The sequence below is a fragment of the Tamandua tetradactyla genome, chromosome 2, assembly GCF_023851605.1.
Source record: "Tamandua tetradactyla isolate mTamTet1 chromosome 2, mTamTet1.pri, whole genome shotgun sequence".
NCBI lineage: Eukaryota > Metazoa > Chordata > Mammalia > Pilosa > Myrmecophagidae > Tamandua > Tamandua tetradactyla.
The window spans coordinates 196,512,471-196,523,202 of NC_135328.1; the positions used below are offsets into that span (position 1 = coordinate 196,512,471).

A 10,732-nucleotide genomic window follows, 5' to 3' on the forward strand; every position below is an offset into this window, starting at 1 on the left:
CCTGGTTCAATTCCAGGACCATGTACTTTAAAAAAAAAGGCTTATATTTATAAAAACACTTTTAGGTGACAGCTTTCCCCTGAAGGCTGACCATGCATATTGCATCCACAAATATTGCTTGGCTCTGTAGCTCATTTTCCAAAATTCAGAGTTTATCTCTAAAAGAAAGTGAGGGTAGCCCCAGTCATTTGACCTGGCCTACGGTGTTGCCTTAGACTGGCACTGAGGCTTGAAAGAATGAGGAAAGCAGGATCAGTGGGGCGTCTGAAAAATCTGGAGAAGATTCTTCCAAATATGAACGATACAAAGATCTAGGACAACAGGCAAATGATTGAGTTAAGTGCATGGTATAGCAGGTCACTGTTTTTTCTGAACCCAGTCTCAATTGTCTTTATTCTCTTTCTGGTTCTTCTCAGCTATAATAATTTCTTTGAACCTTCCATGAAAGAAGCTCATCTTCCAAGATAACATAGCCAGCAGCAGGAAGACGAGGATTCCCACCAGCAATGCTATGGCAATGAATCACCCTACAACACAGCCACAGGACTCCAGATTGTGCAAGGCCTCAAAGATCATTGTCATCTCTTCTGGGTTCCCATTGGCTATTTCTTCCACCCTTAAGGAGAGGATCCACATTCACCTTGGCTCAGGTCATGAAATGGACAGCAGAAGAATTGGCCTTGATACTTCTGTGTTCAGCAGCATGTAGCTGTCTATGTTACAATTTTCTCCTTTAGTGCATGCACTAATATTACAATGCATTGTGAGGCAAGAAATTCCTGGCTTTTCACAGTCAAATATTTTCTTCCAGACTTTTTCAAAAAGCAAATGTTGTATGGAAGATCTTTTCTTCTTCTTGAGGGATGATGCTGGGATTGGGTTTTTCTGGAAAGAGCAATTTTCCTTCTCCTAGCCCACCACCATCTCTTGGACGTGAAACACTTCCACATTACCAGAGGACCACTGAGTGGAGAAAGAGATGGTAACAAACAACCGAGGGAGGTTGCATGGCCCAGTGTCACAGACCTGAAAAGTGATTTGAGAGACTGGAAATGACACTCAAGTCATCTTACTGAATGAAGATGGATGCAGCCACCACATCATACACAAATGAGGTTGGAGACATGGCTCCAGTGATGGACATGTCCACTTCATACATCAGTGGCACCATCAATATAAGAGTGTTTCCATGCAACATTAACATTAACGGTAACATTGAACCTAAGAAATTCTTCTTCCACACACAGATAGATTGTATCAAAGGTTATATTGAATTCATACTTTGTCTTCAACCTCATGAAAATAATTCCCATGTTGAATTTGAGGCAGTCCATTTCCAGAAGCTCACAGCAATTGCCCTTCTCTTTCTACCACATATTGATGAAGAACTCCCAGGAAACATTGAATGGCACATTGGCATCATGGGCATCATCCCCAAGGCTAGAGAATGGAAATGTTTAAGGAGATATTCTTCATGGTCCCAAAGCTAGATATGGTTTTATCATCAATTCTGGAGAGCAACAGTTTGCCCCAAAGCTGCAGATCAGCAGCACAGCCCTCTGAATGGCAATTCCTTTCAAAAACAGTCTGATTCCTTTGGAGAATATTTTGTCTGTCTTCCAGGGGAGCACTGGTGTCAGTTCCCTCTCCGCTCCCCATTCTGATGCCCACCAGGCTATAGGCTGCTTCAAACACACAGACAACTGATGACATGCTGCACTCCTCACTTCATGTGGGCCACATAGTGGTAGCACATATCCTCCATGTGAGCCAGAAGCAACTTCTCTTAACCCAACACACAGTCTCTGCCAAAAAACATGAAGTAGACTCTGGGCAGCTGACCCTTCTCCTTTTCGGCCACATCAGATATCAGAATGTAATTTAAGGATGATTCCTCCTGGAACATGCTTGCCATGGAAGCTAAAGCAGATGGTGACGTTCAGGCAGTTCACAGGCTGCTGTCGGTTGTCACACTGGGGTGTCATGATGTTGATGGAGTCTGGAAGAAAGATGAAGACATCCACCATGATGACAGGTCTTGCCCTTAGAATAACCACACCGTCATACGTGAAGGCTCCAACAGTTACATTGGGATAGCCAATTCTATCCATATCCATGTCTCCTAATATGGACTGACTAAACATCTGTAGAATTGGATTTATCTTCCACCTGGACAATTTTGTTGAGCACTGAGGGTCTATCCCTCCAGCATCACCATAATAGATATGTACTGCCCCCATGAAGTCATCCCCCTTGGGTGCACCAACGGCCACATCTGGAACCCATGGTCATATGGGTCACTGAGGTTGGCCATGCTGTCTCCAATGGATGCAGATGCCATCCCTCGTCAGGGTCAGCTGTTCCTCAAGGGTTCCATTTCCTCTGTTGATGTAGACAACAACCTGCCCTTCATCCCCGATCTCGGAAAACATAGGGATCTCCACAAGCAGGTCCGAGAAGGCATCAGCATTAAGGTCAACTGCACATAAAGAGGAGCCAAAATAAGAGCACATCTTTTTACCTAATGCCTGAAAAATCTTAATGAAGGTTCCTGACTTTGGTCAGCTCTAAAATTGGAAATTTTTCTAATGCCATCATCCTGTGGGGGCACCTCCTACCACATTGGTGGTGGATGCATGAGAGAAGTTGCCAGCAGTCACTGCATAGCCCAAGTAAGTATACCACCTTTTCATAATCACTTCATCGCTGTGCTTGAAATGGGTGTTGCCCATAAGGTCCAGCACTTTGAGTTTCCCTGGACTGTCCCTGGCCAATAGAATGACTTTGGGGAGCTCCTCAGTGAAGAAGCCCATTATTCCAGACTAGCAGGAACTATGTTCCTCCCCATACTTGTCATATTCTTCAAAGCACGGGATGAGCACCCTGCCATTGGCCAGCAGGTTAGAAGGGATGATGTACAGAAGCCATACAGCAGAATGTGATCTGTTCCATAGCCGATGTTCTTCCAGAGATGGGCATAGGCCAGCACAAAGCCATCAACCTTAGGCTTCCAGGCCAGGCTCACCCCCATCCACTCAGCCCTCTCAGCAGGTGTTTCCACAAGGTGTACCCCAAATCTTTCCTCAAGCCATATTCAGTTTATCCATTTTGGGGCATCTCCAGTCTGGTTTGGTACAATTATAGTGCTTAAACACAGCCCCAGGGGACTTCACTGAAGTGCTGTACTTGGAATCTGCCTTAGGTACACCCACGAGGATCCAGCATGTGTTATTGTGGAAATGCTCCAGCACAGCATAGCTGAAGGGCCAGTGGGACCCTGGAAGCATATAGGGAAACAGGGGTCAAGGTTGTAGGTACCCATGTGAATCCTTGTGGCCACCAGTGCCAGCAGCAGTGCAAGAGAGCTTTCCCAAGTCAGTACTACCCAATCAAAACAGGGCCAAGGACCACGAAGGAGGCATAGACTAGCTCCATAGTGCTATAGGAAGGGAATCAGAACAGATGACAAAAGCCTTTTTGACAGCTCCCTGAAGCTGTGCTTTCCTGGCTGGGGCCCTTCAGCAAACTTTTTCCCACAGCCCTGGGACTTAAAATCTCTGCCACTTCCACCCCTCTCCCCAGGAGGGTTGATACAATGGAACAATGTCTACTGCAGCCTTTGTCCAGGGGGGCTGGTTGAAACAGTGGCTCAGGGCCAGGACTCGTGATCCAAATTCCTAAATCAAAAGGTGTTCAGCTCTGGCCTACCCCCACCCCACAGAACCCCAGTTTGAGGGGAGGAGGATTTTTATGTCCCTTTATGTCAGCAACAGCCAGCCAGGGACTGGATCCCAAGGCAGCCTGATGCAGGAGTTGGGGATGGGCTCCAGCAGTCACCACATGAAGGAAGCTACTCACAGTTCTTTGTATTAGTTTATTAGCCTCTTTCTCCTACTCTTCCTGGATTCTGTGCAGTGTTCTTCTGGCTTCCACAGCCCCAGAACAGTTGTTTCAGACAGTTCCTTCCTATTAACTTAAGCTGTCCTGCAAGAAAGACAGTCTTGGAGCTCCCTACTCCATCATCTTAGCATAATGGAACCTATCCATTAACATGAATTTTAATGATCATGTTATACATTTGCCTTTTAAGTCATTTGGGGGGTGGAAAGCAATAGTGAAATAATATAGGATTTTATGTTTACATATTGTTCTAGTTTGCTAGCTGCTGGAATGCAATATACCAGAAACAGAATAGCTTTTAAAAAGGGAATTTAATAAGTTGCTAGTTTACACTTCTAAGGCTGAGAAATGTCCAATCAAAGGTATCCATCCAGGGAAAGATACCTTGGTTCAAGAAGGCTGATGAAGTTCAGGGTTTCTCTCTCAAGTGAGAAGGCACATGGCGAATGCAATCAGGGTTTCTCTCTTGGCTGGAAGGGCACATGGTGAACACAGCGTCATCTGCTAGCTTTCTCTCCTGGCTTCCTGTTTCATGAAGCCCCCTGGGAGGCGTTTTCCTTCTTCACCTCCAAAGGTCACTGGCTCGTGGACTCTCTGCTTCATGGTGCTGCAGCATTCCCTGCTCTCTCTGAATCTCTTCATTCTCCAAAATGTTTCCTCTTTTATAGGACTCCAGAAACTTATCAAGACCCACCCAAATGGGTGGAGACATGCCGTCACCTAATCCAGTTTAACAATCACTCTTGATTAAATCACATCTCCAGGGAGATGACCTGATTACAGGTTCAAACATACAGTATTGAATAGGGATTATTCTGCCTTCGTGATACGGGATTTAGATTAAAGCGTGTCTTTTCTAGGGGACATACATCCTTTCAAACCAGCATACATATGTAGCTACCTGTGCCAATCTGAAAGGATTATGTACCCCAGAAAAGCTGTATTTTCATCCTAATCCATCTTGTGAAGGCAGCCGTTTCTTTTAATCTCTGTTCAGCACCGAAGGGTGGAAGCTTGATTAGATTATCTTCACAGAGATGTGACGCGTCCAATTCCAGGTGGGTCTTGATTAGTTTACTGGAATCCTTCAAAAGAGGTAACATTTTGGAAAAAACTTCAGAGCCACAAGCACACGAGCCCATGCAGCCAAACACCTTTGGGGATGAAGAAGGAATGTGCCCCAGGGGGGCTACATGAAACGAGAAGCCTGGAGAGAAAGCTAGCAGATGGCGCCATGTTCACCATGTGCTTTTCCAGCTGAGAGAAACTCTGAACTTCTTCAGCCTTTCTTGAGTGAAGGTAACCTCTTAATTTGGACATTTTTATAGAATTGCTTTAATTGGGATATTTTCACAGCCTTATAACTATAAACTTTCAGCTTAATAATTTCCCCCTTTTAAAAGCCATTCCATTTCTAGTGTATCACATTCTGGTGGCTAGCAAACTAGAACTCTCCCTTTTCCAGTGTTCTTTATTTCTTTCTATGGCTTCAAGTTACTGCCTAGTTTCCTTTTATTTCAGCCTGTGGGTCACTTCAGGATTTCTTGTAGGGCAGATTTTCTGGTAATGAACTCCTTCCATTTTTCTTATCTGTAATATCTTAATTTCTTTTTCATTTTTGAAGGATAATTTTGCCAGATATAGAATTCTTGGTGGACAGATTTTTTTTCTTTAAACATTTTGAATATGTCATTCTACTGTCTTCCAGCCTCCATGAAAGAAAAGCCTGTTGTTCATTTTATTGAGACAAATTGCTTCTCTCTTATTGTTTTGCTTTCAGCCCTCTCTTTGTCTTTGGATATTAACAATTTCACTTTACTGTGTCTTGTTTTAGGTATCCTTGAACTTATTTTGCTTGGGGTTCATTCAGCATACTGGATGTGAATATTCAAGACTTTTCTCAATGTGTTAGTTTGCAAGCTGCCAGAATGTGATATACCAGAACTGGAAAAGCTTTTAAAAAGGGGAATTTTATAACTTACAAGTTTATAGTTCTAAAGCCTATAAAATTATCCAAACTAAGGCATCCAGGGAAAGGCACCTAAATTCAAGGAAGGCCGATGGGTCGGGAACACCTCTGCCAGCTGGGGAGTCACTTGCTGGCATCTGCTGGTCCCTTACTCCTGGGCTTTTAGCTTCTGTTGCTGGGGTGGGGGGGGGGGTCCCTCACTTTGCTTTTCTGGGACTGGCTTTTATCTCTTGGCTTTCTTTGGCTCCCTCCAGATTCTGGCTCGCTTAACACCTCACGGCAACGTCTGCAGGGCCCCAAGCATCTCCAAACATCCGTATCTCTTTCCTCCACGTATCAGCACCTGTGTCAGCTCTGCTCTGACGTTTCTGTCAGTTCTATCATTTCCGTCATTTCCCCAAAATGTTTCCTCTTTTAAAGGACTCCAGTAAACTAATCAAGACCCACCTGGAATTGGGTGGGGTCACATCTGCCTCTAATCAAAAAGTCATACCCACAATTGGATGTGTCACATCTCTGTGGAGATAATATAATCAAAAGTTTCCAACCTACAGTATTAAATCAAGATTAAAAGAAATGGCTGCTTTCACAACACGGAATCAGGATTGAAACATGGCTTTTCAGGGGTACATAATGATTTCGAACACACTCAGATTTGGGGAGTTTTTGTCCATTTCTCCTTAAAATACTTTTTCTGCTCCTTCTGGGCCTCCAATGATGCATGTTTTGATATGTCTGATGATGTCCCACTGTTCCTTTTTCTTCACTATTTTTTCTTTCTGCAGCTTCCACTGGATAATTTCAATTGTCTGGTCTTTAGTTTCACTGAATTTTTCTTCAGTGAAAGATCTTTCAGATCTTTCTTCAGATCTGCTGTTGAGCCCCTCTGCAAGGTTTTTCATTTCAATAACTGTAATTTTAAGCTCCAGAATTTCTTTTTGGTTCCTGTTTACAATTTCTATCTCTTTATTTGTTTTCCTAATTTACTTTAGTTCTTTGTCTATGGATTCCTTCAGCTTATGAAACATATTTAAGACAGTTTGATTTACTATCTTCGACTAGTAGATCCAGTATATAAGCATCCTCAGGGATAGATTCTGTCAAATTCTTTTTTTCCTGTGAAGGGGCCATATTTTCCAATAGCTTTGTGCATTTTGTAATTTTTTACAAAAAAAAATTTTTGTTGAGAATTGGACATTGTGAAAAATATATTGTTACAATCGTGGCGATCTAATTCTCCCACTCCTTGAGACTGCTGGCATTTTCCCCCTTTATTGAGGGCTGGAGCCCTCCATGTGTGGCTTTTACAAACTATTTTTGCTCCCAAATGGGGTATGGAAAGGTGTAAAAAAAGAAAAAGAAAAGTGATACTGTCTAGATACCTCTGCTGCCTTTGCCTGAAAGGGAATGAAACAGTGGCTGCCCTCAGTGTTGGCCCCCAAACAAGCTAAAGTAACTGATCAAAGCAGTAATCAGCCATCAGACCCCACATACCTGGATTTCAAAAGACCAGCCCTTAGCGCCTTCCCTGGCATCAGTAAGCTTGACAGGAACTTGGGTTCAGTCTCCACAGCTATGTGTCATGGAGTTCAGGGTTAGGAAATGGTAGCCATTACCTGGAAGATAAAATGTACAGATATTTACTATCAGTCACCAGCCTCATCGTCCAGCTCTTTCCTGGACATTGCAGGTGATCCACTAGACACCAGAGTTCCAAAGTAGTTGATTCAGACATTTCCTGCCAGTTCTGTAGTGGTTGTAGTGAGGGGACTGATTCCTGAGGCTGCTTACAATACCATCACCCCACAGTCCTCTGTCCCCATTCCCTCTTCTCTGGATATTGTTTTAGAGGTGAGCAAATAACTCAAATCTGGCCGTTGATGTATGAGAGGCTATCTCATTATGATAGAGGGTTGCTTCTAAGAAGAATCCTTTCCTGCCCATCCCCACCCCTTCTTTCTGATTTGAATGCTATCATATGGGAGCATGATATTTGGAGCTTTGGCAGCCATCTTGCAACCATGAGATAACAACCGAAGGACTAAAATTCAACATGGCTATGGATGATAAAGAGGAAAGAGGGAAAGAGCCTGGGTACTTGTTGACATCCCTGAGCATCTGATCAAGCTGGAATGTCCTCCCTCCAGATGTCTGGCTATGCAAAAGCATTTCGTGTCTCAATTGCTTGAGCCAATTTTGTTGGGATTTTTATTACCTGCTGCTTGAAATATCTAAACGAAGTGCAGCAACCAACCACGTGCCAAGCACCCAACTATTTGTCTACAGCTTGGCCTCCCTTGAAAATCCCTGAATTTTAGACAGAAGTTGTGTCTTGCTGATCCCTTTATCTTTCAGGGCCTAACACAGGACATGACACATAGTCAACCCCAATTCTAGGTTGAGTAGCATGAATAAATGATGAGCATATGCACAAATAATGAGTAAATAAAAAAGAAATGAATGACTAAACATAATGGGTGTTAAAGTGCTTTGAAAACTACAAATCCTGCTCCAGGACAGGATTAGGAATTGACAGGTGAACAGAGATGGGAGATGGAAGGAGTTGCCGTGGTAGATTGCAAAAATTGAGTAAAAGCAGCATCCTCTCTGCTTCCACAAGAATAAAGACATTGCCTTCCTCCCAGACCCGCCTCCCACCTCTGCACCCTACCTTGCAGAAACTCCAGGTCCGTGAAGCCCCATGCACCCTGTGCTCATTCTCCCTGTAAGTGCTGCTACTCCCCTGGACTGAGGAGCCCGTGATAAGGAGCATCTCTCTCCCTCTCTGAAAAAGAACCTGAAAGGCAAGTCTGTGTGCTCTGTCATTTCCCTGCCCTGCAAAATTGTTGTGAAAAAACAAATGGTTATCATCACACCAGCTGCGAATCCTTGCTGCGTTATTTTGTAAGAGATGAAGGTTGGGGTACTAGGAAAGGAGGGGGCAGGAAGAAGAGGAAAGAAGCCATTTAGGGCAAATGGCTTTTACATTTTTAGCTCCAGGTTTTGCAAGGAGACTGTATTCAAGGATCATTTGAAATGAATTTTGCCATGAGAGTAGGAGATCTGTCTCCCCCAAAATGCTTCAGTTTAACCATCAAGTTCAAAGGGTTGGGTAGAGTTTGCTCTGTGAACAAGCAAGAACAAGGCATAAAGCAAAATACATTCCACCATAAGAACTCTGTTAGCCATTTGACATGGTTGTCTTTCATCCAGAGCTGGGTTTTTGGCAAAACTGAGCAGTCATTTTCTACTGATATCCCCCATTTCTGGTGCCTGGAAAAGATCCTGGAAGGGAGAAGTAGACAGGTGGGCAGGGGCTGTCATGGAGGTGGCCAGATCCCCTGCCCTGACCCTCCCTCACCAGCCTCCTGCCCTCAGAGTCAACCTGGAGAGGTCAGGCTCTATCACATGATCTTTCCTTCCAAGTCGGGGTTGCCCAGGGCCTACCAGACTCCCACCTCCGTGCCAACTCAGAGTTAGAGTATGGAGTCCATACAGTTGGGCAGTGGACCCCTTGCCATGGCTCTGGATAATATACCACCCTGGTATATACACATTCAGCATCACCACAGCTGCTTGTGGTATCAAGTGGGGCCACAGGCCCTGGCACAGCCTCCCCTGGCAATGTTTCCAGGCCCATTAAATAGGAAATTTAAGGCCAGACATACAGATTTGTATTAGCTGCACCAGGATCCATTTAATGCCTCCACTTGACTAACAGAGAGACCTGAGTACTCTGCTTTCATCAATTACCCAGTGGCCAAGTTTTCCTAACAGACTGTCACCTCCTACCAGCCTGCCTACCTCCTTCCAATCTATCACCTCCTACCAGCTCACAGAGTGACTGTGTGTTCAGTCATTTATTCATTCATTCATTCGTTTATCAATTATCTTGGAACATACCAAGAATAAAACAAAACCCTCCTCACCTGCCTGGAGGTTTATAGCCTGTTCTTTCCTCTAATGCACCCTGGAGGTCAGGGTGGAAGAATTGGATTAGATCACATGAAGAACTTCTGGACAAGAATGCATTGAGGCTAAAGATTGGGAGCAGCACAATGCAGTGGTTACAGGCTGTGATGGTCAGGTTCATGTATCAACCTGGCTAGGTGGTGGTGCCCAGTTGACTGGTCGGCAGGTGCTGGCCTGTCTGTTGCTGTCAGCACATTTCATGGACTTAAATCATGACCACATTGGCTGCATCCACAGCTGATTGCATTTGCAATCAGCCAAGGGGATTGTCTTCTGCAATAAGTGATGCTTAATCTAATTGCTGAAAGGCTTTTAAGAAGGATTCAGAAGAGACAGTCACTCTTTCTGCTTCAGCCAGCCAGCTTCTCCTGAGGGTCTGTTGAGGACCTTCATCGGAGCTGCCAGCTCGTGGCCTGCCCTACAGCTCTTAGACTTACATTCCCATGGTTGTGTGAGACACTTTTATTAATTTTGTATTTACAGATATCTCCTGCTGATTCTGTTTCTCTAGGTAACCCTACCTAATACACAAGCACAGACTTTAGGCTACAGGCTGAAATTGAATCCCAGTTACCCACATTCACTGGCTGTGTGTCCTCCAGCAAGTCGCTTGCCTCTCTGAGCTTCAGGCTCTTCCTCTGTAAAATGGTGATAACAGTATCTTCCCCATTGGTCCTCATCAGGGCTAAATGAGACACAGCTTGGGAAGAGCTTTGCTCAGAGCCGGGCACAAGGTAAGTGCTCAATTCAGAGTGGCCCTTGTTCTTTCAAATCATTGCTTTACCTCATCTAGCCTCTCTAGGCCTCAATTTCCTCATCTGTGAAATGGGGAAAAACAGCCTAAGTCATAGGATGGGGTTGGGAACAGAATTGGAGGTGGAGGGATGAAAT

General features: G+C 44.4%; 1 pseudogene; it reads right to left on the reverse strand.

Annotated features, from left to right (window-relative positions):
* Window positions 1–357: 357 nt before the first annotated feature.
* LOC143658468 (integrin alpha-9 pseudogene) lies at window positions 358–10,521 on the reverse strand (annotated as a pseudogene).
* Between the last annotated feature and the right edge of the window lie 211 nt (window positions 10,522–10,732).